General features: G+C 37.3%; 1 long non-coding RNA gene across 2 annotated transcripts in view; it reads right to left on the bottom strand.

Moving 5' to 3' along the window:
- LOC107208517 overlaps positions 1-24,730 on the bottom strand; it is a 109,075-nt gene that overhangs the window by 69,482 nt on the left and 14,863 nt on the right. Inside the window, exons 1-2 of one of the 2 annotated variants that reach the window (XR_004498770.1) lie at positions 2,063-2,369; positions 783-951 (exon numbers count right to left, since the gene is read on the bottom strand). This is a non-coding gene — a long non-coding RNA (uncharacterized LOC107208517). Of the gene's footprint in view, positions 1-782; positions 952-2,062; positions 2,370-24,730 lie in introns of those variants that run through there. The other variant, XR_004498769.1, reaches the window with a different exon arrangement.

Genomic DNA, 24,730 nt, shown 5'->3' with positions numbered 1-24,730 from the left:
AGGATTTCCACAGCTCATTTTCTGTAGAGGTCAAGTCCTATCCATGAGATTTCCTCCAAACACACAGAGTTTTTACTGCAGCCATACACCACAGTCAGCTCCCTCCCACCCCTCTGCAGAAGACTAATCACCCCAGGGTGCAGCTTAATATAAATGGCTGTAACAAGGACTTTGCACAGCAATAGCAATAAAAGCCATCCCAAAACGTCCACAACAAAGCCTGTGCTCAGATCTCCCTGTGGAAGCTCTTTAAGTCAGGCTTATGTACACATTGCTCATACTTCATTTCCAGTCTCTGCTTCCCAACAGGCAGGTGTCCAAAATGTAATGTACAGCTCACCTCCCTGCTTTATCACACAAGGATTTGGAAGTGGCTAACTTCATAAACTAGACAGGGTATAACCCAGAAATGTACATTAATTTGCTCATTGGCCTTCTGGAGCAGATCAGAAGGCACAGCAGAAACCTTTAAGTTTTTAGGTATTATTTTTCCATTTTCTGTAAGAGGAAAATTTCCATTTCTGTAATGTAAGAGGAAGAACCCCATACAGATTCTCTGGTGACAAGAAACAGATACCATAACTGCAAAAAAATCTTGATTGTAAAACTTAAATTAGCCTTAGAGGGACAATTCAAAACCCAAGGCTAAAGACCTGCTTTTATTCCTCCCCCCCTTTTTTTTGCTACTTTCTTGCAACAAACACAAAACAACTGCTAAGTTTAAAATGGTCAGAATTCATCACTCTAGAGAGAATAAATTTTTTAAAAGTAACCTCTTTTACCTTTGAGAAGCATTTCCTTCTGACTGCTTTGGGTTTCCTCCAGATCAAGGGACAACTGGCAGGTCTTTGTTGATAAATACTGACTACAGGTCATGTGAATCAGCACAGGTAAATCTCAGATTTTCAGCTTTCTGGAGCACCACAGAGTAGCAGAACTATTGCACAACATCTGGAAAGTGAATTGGAAAATAATTCAAGATTAATAACTTTCATATCTTGCATTAGTGTTTCAGGGAAAATTGCCAACAATGGAATGACACTAATTATTACATAATCAACATAAGTCAGTGAGCCTAATTTGTATGAAAAATAGTGGGTTGAAAGCAAAAGGAGGCAGTTTTAGTCAAGCTCTGAATATGAACTTCAGGGAGCAGTTCATGCAAAAGCATTTGCCTTCCAGAATGCCAAGAGGCATCCCTCCTCTATCTTTTATAACTCAACTCCTGCAGATCACTCTAGGGTGGCTGGCAAAAGGCAAATAAAGTTCAAAATCATGAACTCCATTACAGGATTTTAAATACAGTGTAGAAATCAAGATGGCAGTGGAAACAGTGCATCCAACTCAAATACATTTTTCTCCTAATATAGAAAAAAATTGCTTAGAGGTATTTTAATACCACATATTTCCACTTATTAAATATAGCTTTTAGTGCATTAATGCTTTTGCTAAAATTCTGATGATCAAATGTAGCTCATTAGCATGAATCTACTTTCATTGTGTGTTAAAGAGCATAAACTCTCATAAATCATTCATAAAGGACTCCTCTACACCTCTTCCCACAACTCCTTAGTATTAGTTAATTCTTTTCCAGTTGTAAGAATATCCTGTAGCTAAAGCCTCTGCTCATTAAGCATTTCAGTTCAGTTCCCAGCTAAACTGATCAATCACATTAGGGACCAAACACACTGAAATTATACAAATATTTCCTTCTGCTTAAATGACAAAAAAGAAAAAACCCACCCTAAATAAAACATATCCTTGGCTCTGTGTGTGCACACAGAGCTTTGTTTTTAGTAGAACTTTTTCTCAGAGCAGTTTTACATTCAAATTCATATGAAACTAGAATAAACAAACCAAGGCAGACTGACCTGAAGGCAAATTAAAGAAAAAAAGTTTGAAGATTAGAATGGTTTTCCTGTTTATGATCACAAAATTAAACCAAGCACAAAAATCTCAAGAACACCACAATAACATTCAACTAAGTAATATATTTAGATAGTATATAAAATATAAAAGCATCACAGACTTTACAGTGGCAAAACCCCAAAAACAAACTCACCTATAGTCAGAAGGAATCACTTCCCAAAGAAAATTAACTAAGATATTGCTATTTTCCTCCAACTTTAATGAATTTCTGCATTTATTTTGCTGAGCAGCTACTGTTCATTAATGCAACATAAGTAGATCTGGAAACTAAACTTTTTTTTCATAAAAAACATGAACTCAGTTCTTTCCTCAGTCTTAAAATTTTCAGTTTTACTCATGGGTATTTTTGCTTAAGTAAAATTAGAGTCCTTATTTATGTTGCTGCTCAGACTTGTTATTGTATTTAGTTAAATCACAGCAGCACATAATGTTGTATCATGTTCTTATCAGGATTCTAATTTTTTAAGGAAGAGTTGTTTAAAAAAGTGAAACCAAGAAGGCAAAGAAATGCAGTATATTTTCTTCCCCATATTCAGTTTCAATAACAGAATTATCGTCCAGCTGGAGCAACTTTATGACTCAATACATTTCAAAACCACTTTCAGAACACAGAAAAATAGTACTATAAAAAGTAATTCATCCTCAAGTTTAATTTCACATCTAGAACATAATGGAATATTCAATAGTTGTGAAGTCAACTCTGCAGTTACCTTATACTGTCCAAATGTGGGGGAAAACGGGAAACAAGGGCATATTTGCCCATCAGGGGGTACAAGACTATTTGTATATCTATGTATATATCCTACTTAAATCAATTTTAAAAGCTTACAAAACCAAGCTACAAACAAACCCCGTGGCCATGGTTTATTTCCTCTGCTCAGAGCTGCTCTTTTTGCATTCCTGACATCAGGAACCATTCTGCTCCCAGGACACGAGGCAACTGTGCAGCCTCAAAGAGCAGCACATCCAACTCTGGCACCCAGGAGATTTAATACATTTTGATCAAATCAAATTTACTGATATCAGCTGTTCTTATATTTGAAAAAAAAAATATTATTATAGTGTCTTGGCAAGCATTAAATAAACCTACTAGAAAGTAATCCTCCATCCCATAAGCAAACAATATAATTCAGAATGTAAAAGATGTGGGTCATAGTAATTCGACTTTAAGATTCTCTAATTCTTCTCCAGACAAGCTTGTTTCCTCAAGAGAACCAGTGCCCTGAAATCCTGGCACAGCAGAGCAGAGCATTTCAGCTAGCAATGAATCTTCAGCATAATATCACAACCTAACACATCACACAAATCTAAGATATACACAAAAACATCATTTTATATATTAATAAATTCAACAAGAGTCCTCTTTTCATTTTTTGGTTAAACCAAACAGTATTTTCCCATTCACTCCTTATTTTTTTTAATTATTTCTTTCTTTTTTTTTTTTTTTTTTGTCTTTTTAGCTGAGGAACACTGAAATGGATTCTGGCAGAGTTGCACCCCCAGAAAGACTCATCGTAGCAGAAGCACAAAGCGTGTTGGTGGGATAGGCTGGGAATCAAAGCAATAATGTGCTTTTCTTCCATGGCTGGAGCCTTCCTTTGGACAAGTGGTTGAGCAGGGCTGAGCACAATCCCCTCAGTCAGTTTGATTAGCTGTGATCCCACTTACTGCCACAATCCCCTTTAACAGCCTCTGGACATTGCTAAATCACTGCCTGGGGGATTAGGAGCACTGGGTTTCTGTTTCAGAAGGGGTGAAAATGGTTATTTTCAGAATGAAGCCATACTGGTGTATAACTAGCTATAAAGATAACACCACTGACCTCTGCTCTGTTCAAGGGCTCATGAATAATTAAAACATAAAATCTTTGTAGGTGTCTGGTTAAACACAGGCATCTAAATCCCATTTAGGCATCCAGATAAGAAGCTTGATTTTAAAAGGCATCTGTTTACTACCTTTCACATTACTTTTCACTGACCACTCATTAATATGCATTTCCTTACCTTAAGAATTCTTTTAATTCAGTGATTTACAGGGGCACCTTTCTGTGCATCAGTGTCTATTCTTATTAGCAAAAATAAAAGGGGTTTGTAACTCACTGCTACTGCAATAGTGTATCAAAAATCAGAACTGAGGAAAAGAAAAACAAAACAAGAATTACACAGTTCCTCAAGATCACAGTATACCTAAAACCACCTCCACAAATGGAATTTATCAAAAGGTCAGACTTAAAAAGCAGCAGTTCATAAATACTAATTACCACCTTGCCAGTGATTGCATGATAACATTTACTGGTGCATAATTGAATAGCAAAAATTTTAAAAAAAACAGAGCGCGTGGGTAGATTTAATAATTAATTCCTCCCACACTAATCAGTTTCTGACTACTTCTTATAATAGGCACAATTCTATATTCTTGCTTCCTTTTTCTTTTTTCTTTGTGAGTAGCAAACTATGAGTCTGTCTTTCTAAAACTAAAGGGAAGGAGAACCATTGCAAATAACAGTAAATACAAATTTCAATAGCTATAAATTTCTAAATATTTTAACTGTAGCTAAGTTTTTGCTTAATTGCTGAATATTACTATGATTCTTTGTTTTACAAAACATTAGTTCTTTTAAATTATCCTATTAGAGTTAGATCACCTTCTCTCAAGCTTTCTTCCTAAACTGCACATCTGTAATCCAGTGCATTTATTTACATGTGTTATTATACACATAATTTAACATCCATCATCCTCTATCCCCCACTATCCCAGCAGCTGGGTTGTGGTTAAGGACAGCTCATCTCCACCTTCTCAGGTGTGAGCAGACAAAAGACTGTGCTGTTCCCAGTTACAGGGTGTGTCAGGACGTGACTGTCCGGACCACAGCACTGATCCACAGGCAGCCACAGCGAGCTCACACCTGCTTTTACTGTGCCAGGGATAAACGAGGCTAAAAGCACAACAGCAGCTGCCAGAAACACGGCAGGAGATGGTGCTTAAAATCTCACACTGCTCTAGTGACTTGGGGTATTGTGAGCACAACTTATCACAGAAACTGTTGGCTGCAGGGGAAGTGCCAAACTATTAAGTCAAATCATAATATTTTTATTATTTCATTTTTAAATTTCAGGAAAACTGTATCATTTCACAATATTTTGTTAGAATAATATACTCTGAAGTTCTGTGCTGAAACAATGTTAGAAAAAATCCCAGCAGCAAGGCACACAGTCCTCTATAGGCCACATGGAAACCAAATTGCTACAGCACTTGTCAGAACACATAAAACATATCCAAGATCCACTCCTCCTGAAACAGGTAGGCCTCACCCATGGACAAGAAGAATGATATTTCTTATAATAAATGTCTTGGAAGACACCAGTAGTGGTTCTGGATTGCCTCCTGTATCTCACAGGCGAGCTTTGGTGTGAACTAATGAGATAAAGGGACTGCAGAGATGTCAGGCAGAAAACACACTGGAAAGGAAGCCCTTCCAAAACACTTTGTTTCTTCTGAGTTTGGATAAGGAGGATGTTAACTGCAAGGGAAAATTGATATGAAGAAGCCTCTCTCCCATGGCAAAATAGAACAAATTTGTAGGCAGACCCACATCAAGCTGTTTCTCTATCCATAGCCTGCAGACTTATTCTAGTGAGTCTGGCTAAAATCTAAAGGAAAAAAAAGCTGCTGTATATAGAAAAGTATCACATCATAGTAAAATCACTTTTGCTTTACCTACAAGACTCAAATTTAGCAATGCTACATTCCATACAGACTATACAATTGAGAAAGCAAAACCAGCCTAGTGACACTAAAGAACAAGCCACAATTAGGAAATTGTCTAATTTGGTTACTTTTATTGTGGGCAAAGGTTTTTATTTTTCAATTTTCAAAGGTATTTATTCTTTTTCAATTTTGGGGGGTTTGTTGGGTCTTTTAAGTTGCTTGGGTTTTTTAAAAAAATCTTTTATTTTTTAAAAAATTGCATGCATCTATCCTCCAGAAATTTTACTCTATAGAAGGCACCACATCTGACATAATACATTTTTTACCTTGCATTTTACCTTCATGATGTGTAACATTAATACATCATTACAGTGACAGCCCTTCCCAATGATGTATTAATTTAACAGCTCATAGCAGATTGTCCTAGAAAATGTGGCAATGAACAGATGAAACTGCAGTTTCACAGCCCAAATAAACCTTTCTCCTTAGGAATGCACGAAAGATAATTTTAGTGAATATGGCAGACACAAGCAGAAGAGTATATATATGCTGCCAGTGATTAAGCAAAGTGTTTTAAAACTTGAATGGATGAGGGGGCCTATTTAATATTGGGACTGCTTTCTGACAGTCTTAATTTACACATCAAAAGAGAAATACACTCTAAGATTTTGTCACTGTAATGGTTTTGCTATTACATTAACTAGCAATTACTACACAATGCTATGCAAGCTGACTAGGCTCTAAATGCCAAGTCCCAATTTTGAAACATCCTTAGGCTGTTATTTCGTGTCTTCTACACTTTGAAGGGAGAAAATTACGAAGGTTACAATTGCATGGAATAATAATGGCTAAAAATGCCTACAAATGCTGTTTTCTAACCTCTGTGAAAGGAAGCAGAAAAATATCACTTGTGGTTGGTATTTCCTCTTTCCTCTTTTCTACCCAGTATTTGAAATGTAAAACACAGGGCTGGAAGCTGTAGATATGTTCTCCTCCTGTTCTCCTCCTGGGAAAGTTCTGGGCTACTCTGGGACATTTTTTTCATTTGAGCACCTTTACAATAGCACATTGCAAAGGATGAATGTCTTTGGTTGTGTCAAGTGGTAATGCATTTCCTTTATTTATTCTTTTCACTTTTGTTTGTGTGCCACGGTAACCACAATTGCAAACTGGCCAACTGCAAATATTCAACTTTGATTTGCTGATTGTTTCAATCCATCTGGCACAGATGGATTCTCCTTCATATACTTTGATTTGCTCTTTCCACACTCTGGTTCAGCTGTCCCACTGAACACCTCCAGAGCACTTAGTTAATATATCTCTAGGCAGACCCTCATCTGATACAAATCAGAGGTTCACTGTAATTTGCTTTAATAGAAATATATCTATTTATGGAAATAAACAGATCTCTGTTAAGGAAAGCAATAAGCATTTGGGCATGGCTTTCTCTGCAATAGCATTTGAAACCAGATATCTTTCCTTGCAATCACCTCATTTGCTGTTCTGCAGTTGATCAAGTCCTTTTTGATGTGAAGCCAGTGTCACCCGCTAAGGCACATAAGCCAAATTCTTCAATACAATAACAGAATCCTCCTAAAATAGAGACAGGCACTTAGAGTTATGCAGCCAGGTCACACAGCTTCGTAATTAATCCCTCAAACAAAATTTCAAGGGTTGACATTGATTTTGGTGGATGCATTTTCCAGGCTACTTGATGAAATCAAGTTGGCTTGTAGCAACTTTGAAACAGAAAAGAATAAAATAGGTAATTTGTATAATTAATAACAATAGAGAGTAAAGGACTTCATGTACTTCTTACTTATTGCAGTTATTTATGATTCCTAATCAATATGACTTCCCATACAGTTTTTCTCCATAATCCCTTAATTTCTTCCCACAACCATTCAGGGATTGTTTCCTATCATTAGATTTTCTCACCCATCTCATGAAAATACATTAATTTCTCATCAACAGTGAAGACCAAACCTAGAGCCACTGGGAAGAGTGACTGGATGAGACAGAACCCTTGGTTTTGCAGTAGCTCCTGTGAGGCAGGAGTGGGAGCACTGAGCACTTGCAAAAGGCCCTTTAACTGCTCCTTGGTGCTCCCCAAAAGGCCCCTGGACGGCCTCCCCCCAATTCCTGCTGCCATTAATATTCAAATTCAGTGTGCTGAAAATATGGCCTGTAAGGAGGTATAGATTTGAGCAATTGAAATACATCCAACAGAGTTTTCTGTCTAATAAAGGTTTTGGAAAGGAAACCAGGCTAGCAAATAAAAATGTTTCATACACAAACATCTGTGGCCTGTGTCGAATTCACTGCAGTTTTAGTCTCTCTTTTTGAAAATCCCTGACAAAAGGAACATTTCTATCTGCTCCCTGTAATGCATGGGTCCAGCTGCTGTTTCTAGAATAAGGTAACATGTTTTGCTCCCTCTTGACCCCTCACACTAGTAATTCACCAGCCAGTTATGCAAAGGACACATTTGTAAACATATAGATTTCTTCCCTAATCTCAAAGCTTTCTGTACTGCAATTTTTCTCCTATTCAACATCAGTATAAGCAACATTATGTGACATTTTTTACCTCAACACATGGCTTTAAGGGTCCTTTTATTAGACAGTAAGACCAAAAGATCCTTCTGAACAAGAGAACTAAGTGTCCCCTTTTGCTATAAATAACTGGGTTTTTTTTTTCTAAGCATTTGTTGACTACATTATTTCTTTCTTTTCCAGGAAATCAGGAAAGAAAAAAAAGTCAGCTTTCAGGGACAGTTAATTGTTCCTTTAAATTGACTATAAAAGAATTGTTGTAAGGCAAGAGAACATTTCCCTTCATTTTTATCTACTAAAAACGTGACTTTCACTAAAAAAAGAGATGATGTATCCATAAAAGGAGCTAAGAACTATATTGATGACCATCTGCTTTTGGGCTTGCCATTCAGTGACTACAGATATATATTTAAAAATTACATAAAGCAAGCTGAAAAAAGTTAAGCATTCTACTAGGGGATCAAATTACTTATTTACATTATCTTTCACCTTAACTTTAAATCCTAGAAGAGGAATCTGTTTAACCTAATGGTGTTATTCAAATGGACCTTTAATTATTCATTTCCTGTAATCATTCCAGGCATCTATCAAGTCCACAAACATGAAGCAGAAAAGAGTTCACTGTTTCATTTTATACCAGCTGAATGTTTGCTCTACTCCTCCATTAGTGTGCTGTGCTGCCAGAATCTGATGTTCAGAAAGCAAACCTGATGCCAAATTTATTAAAAAAACACAACAAAACCTGCCACACTTTACCAAAATAATCTGTATTTATGAGCAGCTCTCACTAAAACTACTGAGAGGTGCAAGGCACTTGTGTGTCACTGCTCCTCCTCCCTCCAGGGCCTTAGGGTGCTGAGCCAGCTGTGCACCCACACTTCCATTTCGTGCCCAGACCTTGGTGACCAGGGCTGGAATCACAGCTGAAAGCACCAGCCCAGGAACAAATAAATCTGCTCCTGCTGATGGTCTCACTGATGCTTTGGGTAGGGGGAAAAAATATAAAATGTGACAATAGCAAAGAAAGCAATCTCCTCAGTCTAAACCAGACAATGAGAGTGTACACTGGAGGTACCAAGCACTTCATGAAATACAACCGTGTGGTATCTGCAGGAATAGATCATGAGCAGATGAGATTTAGGAATTCAGACATTTGGATTATTTTTCTTCATAATTTTTCTTTTAAAAGAGGTAGATTCTCATATTTATGATTTCATTGTGCTTTAATTCACTTAAGCTTTAAAAAGTGGAAAGGGTTTTGAGGGTTGGGAACGGGGAAATAGGTTGTAGTTATGGTTTTAAATTATTTATTCCTCAGTTAAATCCAAGCTATTTTAATGATTTATTAAACATTCTGCAGCAGTTGTATTAAATAGAGACCAGGAGAAATTAATGATTAGGTGATAATAGCTGGAGATCCTATCACTGTTACTCAGCTAAATTGATTTTCTCAGAATAGCTAAATAAAAAAAAATAAAAGCTACATGACGAATTGCAAAATTTTGTTGTTAAGCACACTACGTACTGCTAAATCCCAAAGGGAGAAAAAACAAGGAAACCTTTTTTCTAATTCTTAAAACATCAGAAGACATTTTTGTTTTTATTAAACTCTTCTACAAGACTTGACTCCCCTCTTCGCTGTAATTTGTATTTCATTAGTTGAAATTATTTTTTAAAAGAAAGTACTAAGTCTCTCTGTCATGGCTAACACTAAATTTTCTATTCATATTAGAGTGAACCTCCCATGTTCTGTGAATTTTCTTATCCCTAGTGCCCCCCTCTGCACTTACAGCTAACCCAGAAATCTAAATTGGGGAACTTAAACCTCTTAGACACCAAAAGATTCTGAAAACCCTCCCATTTAGGGGAAAAAAAAAGTTCATTTACCAGGCTTAGCATCAAGTCAGAGGTTGCTCCCTGAATAATTACTGTCATAAGAAATTCTTAACCTCCAATTAAAAAGAAACCTTACTGATGAAATTAGCCAGCTGCAGATGAACAGTCTTCAGAAAGGATTTTTAAAAATCTGAAAAGACCGTCCCTTATGCTCTCTTCACAAAGATCTGGCCACTAATAACTTGCCTAGTTCAACAGACTATGGAAATTACTTTTTTTAATGGAAAATGGAAAACAAACTTCTCCAAATTTATTATAGCACATTTATAGGCATGACTGTAAGTTTTGAAATTCCATCTGCAGTAAATTACCAGGCAAGCAATTTGATAAACCTTCACATAGCTCTTGATGTTAGCATGGCTATCTCCATTCTAACTCAGGCAAGTGTCCAAGATCCAGTGTGCATTCATTCAGACCTGCTAAATGATAAATACAGACTAGACCAATGCTATAAAGCACTTCAAATGTCTCACAGAAAGTCAAGTTATAAATCACATAAGGAAAATAATTCTCAGAGCAACTACGTTGCAGTGCAGTCAACACTTAGCATCAGAAATGCTGAACACAAAAGTTTAAGGTAGGTCTGATCTTCCAGTGCAGCCTGCTGAAATGCAGCACAGGGGGTTGGACCAGCACACACATTTTCCATTGTGCCTAATGAATTTTTGGCCTTGCAACCATTCAGACAGCTCCCAGGCAGACTGCTGCAGTAAGAATGGAGCGGCTGGGAAGTCAACACTGTGCTATATTCTGTGAAGTAATGAGCAAAAGCTGTGCAAACTCTGCAGGAGATGAAGGCCACTTCACCAAGGCAAACAATACCATGTATTCTCATGCTGTACAGAACTTTTACAATGCATCAGGAAAAAAAGGTGCCTGCCTGGAGACTCGTGTAGGGGAAACTGCTTTTTTATCTGTACATGTTTGATTACAATCACCTTGGCCAGGCAAACAGTTCAGGTGTTAAGATGGCATGGGCAGGAAACAGATCTCTCTAGAGGTCTACATGTGAAAATAATCCACTGGTAGAGGCTAAACAGCATAAATTAAATTTCATATGAAAACAACACGGACTCAGGGTTACTAAAGAGGGTAAACAATAGCAATAAGAATATTTATTAGGGCTGCTGGAATGGGGCCCTACATAGATATTAGATCATGTGGTCCATCTTGAAATTTTGCTTGAAGTCATTTGCAAACTCTTGAAACACATGTGCTATGCATATGACCTGGATTTCTGGATATTACCTCCTGTATGGTGCTTTAATAACAAATTTAATTTTCTCCTCTTTTCATAATGAGACTAGAGATTACATCCTACTGGTTTTATTATTATCCAACACCAATTCTGAGCAAAGTTATGGTGTACGTCCTTGAATGTCTGTTTCAGCCATTGAATCAGAGTAGCTGATTTCCCAAATCCTGTCCCAGCACATCTGTGTATCCCAGCTGTGTGCACAGGGAGAGTGCTCAAGTTCTTTGAGCTCTATTCATCGAGGGAGGACACTTGTACAAAATGTGGCTTCCAGAAATGTATGTACTTTTGAGCTTAGAAAAAAATATATCAGACTTGAGAATTATTTTCCCACTCCACCCTCCGTTCTGGAAGGCTGTTAACATCTTTACTTGACAGAAACTCCTCAGACCTGATCTGAAGTTTCCTATCCATTGAGTGGGCTCTCTTGGACTGGAAGGTCACAGCAGTGGTCTTTCTTTGAGGTCATACCTGTGGAATTGAATGTGTCCCTTCATCCATTCCATTTTCCTAGGGCATCCTCCAGCTAATCCCGTGGTGGCCCTACCCAAACTGGTAAAACCAAGGTGAGATATCCACTGTTTCCTTGTCCCTCATGGCTCAGGGTTGGGAACAGCCCTGTCCAGCACCTTGGGACACTCAGAGCTGATGCTGTTCACTGCTTTAAACAAGTGGTCCTGCACACTGCCCACCCAGGCCGGTCACTGTTCTCTGCTCTTCACTCACACTGCTAAAAATTATAAAAACCTCACTAAAAACCTTCTAGCTGAGAAGGCCAAAGCCCTTCAGCAAAACAAACCCTCACTTCATAGCATGCTCCCCACTTTTTATGAGACACTACTGGCACTAAATGCAGATGATACAGCTATCAGCTGGCACTGGAACTAAATCTGTGTAGAAGACTTGCAATACAAAAAGCTCAGTTATCATCTCACAAACCAGCATGGGTCCAGCTCATAAACAGTCACAGTTTAGTTTTGCATTATACTGACTGACTTCTAAAATATCTTTTGTTTATGGCCCACCCTGTCTCTGGATTTTGCATAATAATTGACCAAATCTGCTGTATGATTAATTGGGCATTTTTATTCTAGGTACCTTTTGCTATTTGTATCTTTCAGAATTTGATATCATAATGGAAATCTCCAACATCAAAGATAAAGCACCCTTTACATTGTGAAATTCTTGCAATTAAAAGAAAATTGAATGCATCCATAACATTAGCTTTTTAGCATTAGTTAGTTAGAATGCTAAGCATTCTTTTTTTGTCCATGACAGGAAGGCTCATCTAGATGCAAATGTTTCTCCAGAGAATCAGAATGATTATTTTCATGACTATTTTTGTTATTAATGCATTGCTATTTTGGGGGGTGTGGTGTGGGGAGTGTTTCTCTCTGACCAAGAATAAAAGCAGCACTATAATCTTATAGGCTCATGAAGAAGGAAGCACCTACAAAACATGTTTTCCTTTGTGGTTTGATTTTTATTTTTCTTTTAAACCTGCCATTATGACTGACAAACACATCTCCACCTCAGTTCACACTTCAGTTTGTTACTGGCCTGTGAAGGAATTAATTCTCCTCAGCTCATCCCATGGCCCCATGACATGTCACAGTTATAATATGTCAGATGTTTTCCAAACTTTGAAGTGACAGTTCTGATATAAGGTCACACCTTGTAGGAACAAGGGTTGAAATTCACAGCTTTAAAATACATTGACAGTTTAGTTTCTGCATTAGCTTGATACAAGAACATCTGAATGACCTATTTTGCTTATTTAATGAGACTGTGAAGAGAATGCTTTGCATTTCTGACAAGGATATTTTTCCATTGCCAAAGAAGGAAATACAAAAATGACAATTTGAAATGCAAAGGTTTATTTAAATTGGAGTAAGACAGCATGCATTATAATAAAAACAGACTATAGCTGGCATGGCTGGGTGCTGTAAAGCAGGCTGCATATATAGAGTCAAATAAGGCAATTAAGATTTTGGGAAGATAAAAGATAAACAAGAGTCTTTGGGCTGTTTTACTTTCAAAGCTAATACAATTCAAGACATACACATTCTATTAATTTTAGACTCAAACCCTACATAACAAGGGCTATAAAGATAACTAATTATTCCATTTGTTTCCCATCAACACACCTAAATACTTAAATAAAGCTGGTAAGGTAAAATATTTATAGGTAATAGAATTATTTAAAAAAACAACAGAATGTGTTAGCACTATTAGGTTCTTTGTCCTTTTCAGTTAATAATACAATTATTAGAGATTTACTTGACATTTAAGTGAAACTTAACTAAACTTGACAAGATAAGGCAATAGTTACAGAGGAAAAAAAAACAAAACTGTTGATTTATTTCTTCTTTTCCCAAGGTTTCCTAAACCCTTTTCTATGCTCTTTATGACAATATTTTTCTTCACTCACAGCTTCTGAAGTTACCTTATTGCCACCAACTCTTCCTAACATCTGGTTTTCCCTGGTTCTGTGGGACGAAGTTCCCACAAAAAGCCTCCAGAGATTTGCAGCAGGAACATTCTATCCTGCAGGGGGTAACACTGATGTCCTTCAAGGTCTCCCAACCATTTAATCAATCTCCAAATTTGTATTTGAAGTATGATTTGGGACAGTATTTCCTAAAACTACTGCAAATGCTCTAGGAAACAGCATTAAATAAGTACCTCATCTTCTCTACTTTAACCCAAATAAACCAGAAAATCTACAGAATCTGTAAAAATCCTTGGGATTAGAAAAGCTCAAGTTGTAAAGTTATTTTGTAAGCTAAAAAAAACTCGCTGATTGCCAATAGACAATGGTCACTTATGAGCATTCTGGCACTCCTAGATCTTATGCTGATAGAGCACAGCATACCAGCAGAAAAGCAGTGTTGTTCAAGCACACTACCTATGGATATTACCAGAATTGAAGATCCTTCACTGCTTTAATAAAAGCATTTTAAATATCCCACTAAAGTTCTCCACATATGTTTTATTATATACAGAACTAAACCACCATGTCAGTCATTCAGGCAATGGAAAAATTTAGTACAGATATAAGGAGCTTTAGCTATATAAAACACATGCTGTTTCCAGAGCTAATATAATGAGAATAATATTTGTCAAATGTATGTAAAATAGCCACTGATCACCCTTTCAAATGCAAGTGTTTGGCTTTCTCTTTTATGGTATCACCTCAGTTCATATGTCTGGAACAGATGGTACAAATTGGTCTTTTCTTATGAGTTCCTCCCACTCACTTCTTGTCATTGTCTGGTAGCAATCATATGAAAAAATCTGAATAAAATCTTTATTGGCAGAAAAGGGAGAGACTAAGACCATTCATCAGGTCAAACACCACATCAAAGAAATGGCTTGAAGCTTAAGTTTGCCCTTTTTTGCATTTATAAGCAAGAAAATTCACAGTAAGCTCTCTATCAGGTTGATATTTCATTGATGTTGTTTTTATTCCCCATCTGACAAAATACTGCATTTTAAAATTTCACACAGAATAACATGGCTAAATTGAAAATAAAACATTTCAAGTCATCATTAAAATGATGAAGTTTCTTAGTGAAGAGCCCTAGGGCAGAGCTCCATCTCAAAGTGTCCGACAGAGCCGGGGCTGGGCTGGCTTTGGTGAGGGATTGCCTGCCCAGGCTCCAGCAGCTGGGGCAGAGCCTGAGCCAGCTCTGCTCTCCAGCAGCCCATCAGACCCTGGAGGAGCAGAACAGCCCTTGGGTACCTTTTAGAAGCAGCTCTTGGTGTCCTGGGACCCTGACTCAGGACACCTCCACCCTCAGACACAAAGCTGATGTACACCTTGTCTGCAAATACTGCCAGGGCACAGATTACATAAACATCACATGTGAAAAAAACATACCCAGTGCCACCAATTAACAAGCTTAAATGTAATTACACTCAGGATAATAAATGCATTTGGGTCTGGAAAGATCTAGCTTTCCTGTTTTAAATAGAAATGGATGAGATATCACAGCACAAAACTACATCTCAAATTACAGGCATTAGTAGCAATAGTAATCAGTTGGAAATGAAAATTAATTGAATACAACATTGTCCCAAACCATTTATCTAATTTGATCAAGGTATCATTAACCAATTAAGTAGCAATGCTTGAATGTACCATGTATTAAAGCATAAGGTCATATGAAGGCCACGCTATCAGCAGAAAACATGGTTAAGGAAGGCTATCTTTAGAAGGGTTTACACAAAAGTCATGTAAGTGCACATTTACCAAGTGCTTTCAGAGCTGCCCAGTCAGTTAAAAAATTACCAATCCTTTTTTAGGGATATGAAAGTGCGCAATAATATTATTATAACCCCTAAGTAGCTTTTCTCAAAAAAAAAAGAGTTCTTTTCAATGCAGCATACCAGTGACCTTAGCACACTTATTTGTGTATTTCAGACCCAGTCCTTGAGGAGTGGGGGTTACAGAACTTGTCTATAAGCTGAAAGTGATTCAGAGCTGAAAAATGAAAGAAGTTTGTTCAGAATCTCTCCACAGACATTTAGGGCAGCAAAGGTGGGGGTGACTGGGACATCACCAATATTTACATTTCAATGTGGCTTTTGAAAAGTTACACCATTTTCTTGAAAAGATTCCACGGAGTTCCACTGTGAACACTCAGTTAAGACAATTTCATTTTCCTCCCTTTAAAAACACAAACAAAACAAACAAAAAACCCACCCAAAGTACACAAGAAAGCCTGGCTATTTCAAACAAGTGACTGATACAGTATCTCTGCTACTCAGGTTTGATGTCCCTTCTCATCTTCACTTGGTTTGGAGCTGGTTTTTTGTTTGTTTCTTTGTTTTGGGGTTTTGATGGGTTGTTTTTGGTTTTTGGAGGGTTTTTTTGTTTGGTTTGGGGTTTCTTTTGGGAGCGGATTTTGTGCCTTTTGTGTTTGGTTGTTATCATTCTTTGGGATTTTCATTATTGTTGTTTGTGGGTTTTTTTCTTTTTAAGCACTATGTTGAAAGGTAAGGGCTCAGTGAATGACACAGTTCCAGTAAAACATACATTGCAAAAGCAATTCCAGGAAATATAGACTTAAGGAATGAAAGTAGAGTGTGCCTATGACAAGTAAATTGCATGACTGTGGGGTATAGTTCAATTCTACATCAAGAAAAATCCTGTTATACAGTTGAAAAATTAATTTCATTCCCCATGGCCTGAAAATATTTTTTTTTCTGACATTTGAAAGAATTGTAATTGCAAAAGTACAAAACCACATCTATCTTGTCATTTGCTTGGTTCTGTTGTGGGCTGAATATTATCACATACAGCCCTGCGGCCCCTGAACGGCTTCTCGGGAGAGCTGGGATTGCTATCCCTCTTCCTGATGCCAAGATGTGAAAAAAGACTACTTTTCTATTTCCAGTGAGACAGCTCAAGTCTTTCTTTTTGTTTACAGGACTGGCAAACAATACCTCAAGTATTTGTTATTTGCCTCCCTGTTTTTTTAATGCCATTATGTATTTCCACCTGTGGGTGCCGGCGTGCCCATCACTGAACACACACTGCTGCAGCAGTCTGTTGGAGCAGGCAGGAAGATTGCCTTCCTCCTTTCTGCCCCCTGATCTGGAACAGCATCCTGGGGAGCCTCTCCTTTACCAGCTCCAAATGCCTGGAAGAATAAACCTCAAAAAGGGTAAAAAAGGAATGTTGGAGAATCAACAAATCTATACTCAAATCCATGCAAAAAGAATTGAACTTGTTCCCCTAGCCTTGTAGTTAGCTTTTATTTTGTGTTTCTTGCAAAGTGGGAGAAGTAAGGGACTGTGAATAGTCTCCTGGGGTGGGAGTAGAGACTCCATCTGCAAAAATAAAATTTAGCTTAATCTCAGTAAGAAGCCAGTCACTGAAAAGACTAAAAAGCCTTATAATTGGTGCATCTTATATATAACTGAGATAAGAGAGACCCCAGTGACTCTTTCTATAAGGCAGTGGATATGGAATGAAAATAAGAATTGCTTCACTTTAAAGGCAGATATAAATGCAGATAATCACTACTAACAGTGAAACCTGGAGATAAAGAAAGAAATGCTCTGGTCTAGAATGGCACTAGGTACCCAGCAGACATTTCTTTGCCTAAAGGTAAGTAATCACATTTTAAAATTGTATTACAATCGCTAAGCCAAAAAGGAAAGCCAAGAGCTGTGGATGTGGAACATAATTTAATATTCAAATTTAAACACTTTTTATTATCAGTAACTACAGCCCTGCAACCAATTGGTGCTTCTGTGCTTAGTATGAAATGTTTGTAGTCCCAAACAATTATTTTTCAGTCTTTGAGGCACCAGAAACACGAAGTAAAATAAATTATCCAGATTTCTCCAGAAGAATAAGATAAAAAGAAAACAATCAACTTGGTAAAACTTTAAAGAATTATCTATTTCACCTCTATGACTCAGCTCTTTATGTTAGGATTCTATCTTGAGTACAAATCAAGTTTATCACTCAGATTCTAATCAAGAAATTAGTTAGGAAGGGACAAGAAAGCAAAGGAAAGATGAAAACACATTGTAATGCACATCAAACTTTTTAAACCTGACAATTACACTTTACGATTTCATTACCATGGCAATACAAAATATCTGCTTAGCTGATTGAATCATTTGAAAGAAACAAACTCTTTAACAAGATAACTCTAGTGATGTATATAAGATGATTAACAGAGGTGTTTTACTGTTTATCTTCAGGCAGGTTTGTTTTGGGGTTTTTTAAGTGAAGACTTGATTAGGAATGATTTTGGAACACAAAGGCAAGAAACTGCCACATTCATATTGAATGAACTACAGAGATAACATTTTCAAATTTCATTCCAGAAAACAAGCTGGGAGCTCATTAAGAATGTTCCTTCAGAATCTGTATAAGTGGCATATATTCATGCTGATTTAAGTGGCCATGTTCCTAGAATTCTAAGTATTTACCCCATACTTCGTTCTTGTTTGGAGCAGGATTACTTTTTTAACAGCTCATTGAAAATTTCTGACTTGGTGCTGTTTTTTCTTATTATCCCTTGGCAGACTCTTGGGTGATCCCCCTTTTTTTTTTCATTTCAATTAATTTTAGATTTTCATAAGCAAGTTCAGTGAATGACAAATTATATGGAACACATTTCTCCCCATCATTCATGAGCAATAAGATCCTCCTCTTGCCCCAAGGGAAAGACAGGTAATATCCCTACTGTGTTTCAAGATGCTGGTGTTGGTCATGGCTCACTGAGAATATCACGTTTATTGCCATAATGGAATGGAATTTAGTCCTTAATTTACATTTTGACTTCTTGAGAATAAATTAAATTATCTTTCCATTCAAAGGGCTAGTTCATGGCCTGTGGCCTCCAGAGGTAAAAAGCTTAAGCAAGAGGCCAATGAAGCACAGTCTTTGTGCCTTTGCTTTTCATAAACATGATTTTCAGTCCATTTACAAGTATCTAACTGTGGGGCTGGAATTTGTTTCCAGAATAATTCATGGGAAGGTTCTCCCTACTGTCAGTATGTGTTTACCTAAAAATAAACTGAACGATTCATCATAAAAATGTTTAAGAGCAGGACAGCTATCACAGGGCTTAATTTGGCACTAGGCTAAGTAGGACATTTTTAAATCAAACACATTTTGCCATTATTCATTTAATCAGTTAAACATTACAGCAAATGGAAATCTTAAAGAGTAATGGAATTCAACTTCATGGATTATTTGCAACAAAAACCAAGCCAGCCTGATGTTCATTCAAGTGGCAATGTTCTATACCAGCATGAAGAAGCTGAAAACCTACATCATTGTCTCACTTACAGAGTGTAATCTGCCATGGTTTGCACAAAACAGAAAAGCTTTTTCCCCATCTCCTAGGCAAACATGACAGGATTTAGGCTCTGGCAAGACTAAAACAACTCAGTCAATTAGTTTCTGTAGGCTGCATTCTCATCTGAGCTGGGACCACTGCCACTGATTGGTTACATTCAACAACACAGTTACCCTGAAGCTTTTATTTTAATTAGTAAAGTTTCACAACAAGAATCATTCAGTCATTTTTCTGGATTGATTGGCTCAATTTTAATGAATTATTTTTTTTTTGTTAGGCTGCTTTTCTCATACTTCATTAATAAGGCAATAAATAAATACCACAGGTTACCGAATGACGTAGCTGGAAAGCTGATTTCTGATTATTCATCATTATTGGCTCCAATGAATTACATGGATATAGTTTGTCTACTGCTACCATTTCTTCCAGTATTTTTATGCTCATGTTCCTGAAGAAAAAGAGTCTCTTGAAGTAAAACGTGTGATTTTTGTTTGTCACTTGAAAATAATCTTTACAAACCAACATTATTGCCAAGTTGAAGTTTGATTTTATCCCTAAAAGAAAATAAAATAACTAACTAACAAAAGAGTGGCAAGTTTTGTTCAAACCTCAACAGAAAACTTGTCTCACAAAAATACATAAACATCTAAAGCAGTCCCTTTAAATAAACTGCAGCACCCACTCACTCTAAATGCATATTTTATTGTTTAACCATTTTTTATGCATCTTCACCAATTTTCCTGTTACATTTTGGACTCGGACTAAGATGATCCAAATAGCCCTCATATCAATGTCAAATACAGGAACTACTGCTCCTACTAAACAGTTCCCTTTTTGCAAATCTAGGACTAGAATAAAGTCTTCAGGGCAATTTCATTCTGAGAGATCATAAACTGCTGATCAGCCATTATCAACATCCTCTTTCTTTTCCATAACTATTTCCCAGAACTCAGTTCCTTTCTCAAATGTTTAACCTCTGTTAGGCATGACCAAATCAAAAGCCCAGAGACAGAGTGGTTGACTGAATTCAGCTGCCCAAAACATGCAGAACGGCTAGGACCTGAGGTTGTTCTTTAGTATCCTCTGTTTTCCCAGAGATACCTTTATATGCAGGTAATGATTAAATACTACTTGTACTGATGCAGCAAACTATTGAGACCAACATTCTCTGGAACCTAGAACTATTCAAGTACAGTGACCACATCCTATTTAAAATTACACTTTGAGATTACCATAAGATACATCCCATTCACATAATGCAAGTTTGCTACACTCTGCATAATTAGTTTTCGTGTTTATTTAAGCTGTGTTACAGTTAAACATTGAAAATCCCTTGTGTCTGTGATCTGTCTTTAGTACTGTTTTTAATCAATTAGCTAAGCTTGGAATTAAGTGAAATGTCTTATAAAGTTGGCATGACACTATTTCTATCAAAAAGTCATGCTACTTGTCTCAGATCTACATCCCTCTTAACTGCATTATCAACAACCATTAGACACTCATTATTTCCACAGTCATACTGGCCATTTCTAATATTCAGGTAAATAATCCTATTAACCCGGATGAAATACTAAAGAAACATTAATCTTCTTCCAGAATTCCAAAACTTTGCTGCCTGGGAGCTCTGGGGAAAGGAAACAAACACAAAATCCACCAAACCCAAAAACATTGAGTTCCAGAGGATTCCTTTGGTGAGTCTCTAATTCCTTTGGATATTTGTTATCTGTAGCTGCTAATAGGAAATAACTTTATCCGCCACAATTCAGCCTCATGAATAAGTAATTCACCAGGTTTGAACTTTGTTACTGCCATATGCTAAGAACATGTCATCACAGATATGCACTTCCCCTCCTTCAGATCAGAAATATTTATATTCCTACAAAATGTCTTCTATACTGCTTTCAACAATTTTACCATGTTTACCTACAAAATGATCATTTGGATTTCATCTGCTCTCAATATATTTAGAACCCACATTGTACAGTCTAACTCCACTCATCCTGGAGTCTTCATAATGCCATCTTGTTTATTTGATCACTGGGGAGAGCTGATAGAGAAATGAGACATCAATCCAGTTTTTATGACCTATCAGATGTGCATTTTCAATGTACATTAAAAAAAGGTGTTTTAGGTAGAGAGAAGAGTGCACAAAGCAGGAATTGCCAGTATGGTAACTAGAATAAGATGAACTGAGGAGCATTTTTGGCTTGACAGTAACCAGATAACTGCTGAATGTGATTATTAAGCTCAGATGTCTTAAAAATATTGACAAAGTCTCCAGAAAAGCCTAAATAATGTTAAAATGGATGCATAAGGACAAATATTAAATGGAAGTCCATCTTCTAATAATGAGAATACCAAAGACTAAAATAAACTGTTTTCTCAACACAAAAGTCACAAGTAGACTTTTTTACAAGCCTTCTTATTTTAAAGAAATAAAAAGCAGATACTAAAAGTAACTTTTTCAATGCACAATCACAGATCTATGAAGGATCTTTGACCATTCGTATTAGATTAATCATTCTGGGCTCAGAACTCAATGACTCCAAGGCTACATATCTGCACAGTCATATGAAAAATTCAGCTAAATCTTTGAAAATGGAAAACATCCAGGACTAGTATCAGAAAATCCTCTGCCACGATCTGCCTTCCAAACAGGAACCAGACTTAGGCTCATTTAGGAAGGAAATTGCACTCTGAAATAATTAAGCCTATTCCTCCCTCTCACAGCAGGCTGAAGACACTATGCAGAGATTACAGAAAATAATATCTCATATCAGCACTTCAGAAAAACGCTGCAGTTTCACAACTACCACCATTTGCAGGTATTTAGGCTCAAAGCATGAAATAACCCTCCTTCACCCACCCCTGGCACCGAGTTCTGCTGTGCTCACGTCTGTTCTGCTCGTGACTGCAAAGGCACTTTGTGACCCAGGTGTGGGACACGGGCAGCTGATGCCAGCACAGGAGGGTGAACATTGCAGTGTCTCTCCTGATTTATGGGCACACTCTGTGGAGCTGAAAGGCACCTATTGTTTAGCATATGGTGTAACCAGACACATCACACAATTCTGTGTAAATCTGAAACCATAAAGGCTGAAGAAAGGGAGAAAGGCAATACAAGACAGAGATATCTGACCAGCTCTAGACCCTTTTCTACCACAGCTTTAATGAGCTCCCAAGCAACCTGCCCAGGCTCAAAGTAGGACAGGGAGAGAGGGTGCCTGGAAAGAGCACTGGGGTGATGCATCCAGAGGCAGAGGAATAGCACAAATACTGCAGGGAGAGATAACATTTCTCTTCACAATCAGCTAAATTAAAGAAAGATAAGATTTCTCAAATACCTGTCCTATGATAACAGTATACAAGTGAACATTACAAAATTTCACACATTATTTCGTTTCACAAGCTCTTATCTTCTCTCCATCAGTGTATTTAACTCATCCTCATGTGCATAATTTTTTAATTCACAGAACTATTTTTACCATTAAAGTCTGCATTGTATTCCAATAATATTAAAAATGATCCAATTTTGCAGCACTGAAGAGTGAAATCATAATTTCTTACATTTTTTAAAAAGTTGTGTAAAGCACTCAAAATTACCATCCAACCATTTTTGTGGTAATTCACATCCAGGACAAAGAGTTGCTATTTATGAGATAATGAAAGCAATATTGCAAACATAGAGGATCCCATGTTATTTGATTTGAAGAAATCATTAAGACCAATATTCATTCCCTCACAAAATATAATACATTATCACACAAGAGGTAAGGTCTCTATTCACCCCTGTCAGTGCAATCTGGTACATTAAAGTGGCAAAACCTCAAAGTTTATTGCAAAATCTTCAAACCTGGTCTTAAAAAATCAAACTGAAATAGTAAGAAGGCCAATTGCAGCCCCCCTGCACATGTATAGGAGGACTGTAAAGCATAAATAAGCTCCTATCTTAAGCTAGAAAAATTATTCAGCTTTTCAAATCTACCACAACACTAGCTTAAAAACACACTATACACGGCCATACCATATATTCCAGCTTTTTTTGTGAGTGAGAAACCATCTCTTCATCACTTCATTTCACCTTAATACCCACAGCACCCACTCCTGAGCAGGGCCACCCCTGCTCTAATATCTAGGGACATCCAGCAGGAAAACCAGCCCTGTACAAAACATTCAGCAACTTCAGAAGGAAAACACTGGCACCAAACCAGCAGAAATATTTATCTGGATTAAGATATTCTCATTAAATACATTTATTATGAAGTCTAGTGACAACAGGAGTTGATTTCAGAGCCTAGTTTTGTCTAAACACAGTGACATCCCCCACCCCACAAAGAATGTGTTTTTAATGAGTTGTTTTGTTGTTTTTTTTTTTAAAGAATGCAAGAGCAGGAGCCAAGAGAAGGGGCTTGAATGAGAGCCAATGGTCAGTCAGGGCCACCTCCAGCAGGACACTGACCAGAGCTGTTCTGTGTCCTGAGCTGGTTTGTTTAAGCCATCCCAGCTGAGAGAAAAAGATGGCCAGAGGAGGTCATTGCTTTGCTCATGCAGATGCTGAGGAATAACAAGTTTTTATGTAACTTTCCAAACGATGTTACACCTTTTGGTTGCTGTAATTTGCATGTTGCCTGCAGATTTAATGTATTGCTTGGATTCTCTCTGGAGCTCCCAGTGCCTTGCACAGCAACCCAGAAAAAGCCACGGCACATCAAAAGCAGTGAAAGAGCCACAGTTTTACTAAAAAACAGATGTTCTAAGAAACATCAGCAACTTACTCTAATTATTTATGCTTTGAAATCATGAAGTGCTCGTTAAGGAAGAAAATTATCCTACCAGACACATCCCTTTCTTTAGGTTCCTACTGGAATTCATTCCCATTCCCTGCTCTAAAACATGTCACTGCAGGAGCACAGAGCAGTGCATGGTATCCAGCAATTCCAAATTCCCAACACCCCTGACAGATCCAATGGATCTGACCCACAGCTTAAAAGAGACATCATCAGCTGCTTCTCCTCAGACTTCAAGACACTTTCTAGCTGACTCATCTCTTTCAGGCCACAAAAACACTAGGCTACCTTGCCCTGAAACAGAGATCATAAATATGAAGAGAAAGAGTGAGAGACAATTCCTGCATTCCTATCTTTTCTTAGAGCAGCACCAAGTCAGGTGTCCAACTCCATGGTTCACTAATAGTAAAACAATGCAATAACCAGGCAGAAACTCAGGACAAGCTTTACTGACCATGATGAAATACCAGTGTCAAAAAAAGGAAAAAGCTTGTGTTTAGTGGAATTCCACCAAGCCCACTTATTCTTTTAAAGAGGGTAAAGGAATTGCCTTTGAAACTACCAAACCCACCAGTGCAGCCAAGTTATACTGAAAAAAAATTATACCAAAAAAAATATTAGCTGTAGGCTGAAGATCAATAAGTGCATGGGCATGGCTAATGACTAAATAAATACTGCTGGAAAGCTTGGAAAGAAATTTGGAACACGGCTCAGAATTCCTGGTTTATTGATTATGTATCTGTAAGATTGTGATATGCATCTCACTGGCAG

The sequence above is a fragment of the Parus major genome, chromosome 9, assembly GCF_001522545.3.
Source record: "Parus major isolate Abel chromosome 9, Parus_major1.1, whole genome shotgun sequence".
NCBI lineage: Eukaryota > Metazoa > Chordata > Aves > Passeriformes > Paridae > Parus > Parus major.
The sequence above is the reverse complement of the archived record's forward strand: the minus strand, read 5'-3'. Positions and strand labels throughout refer to the sequence as shown.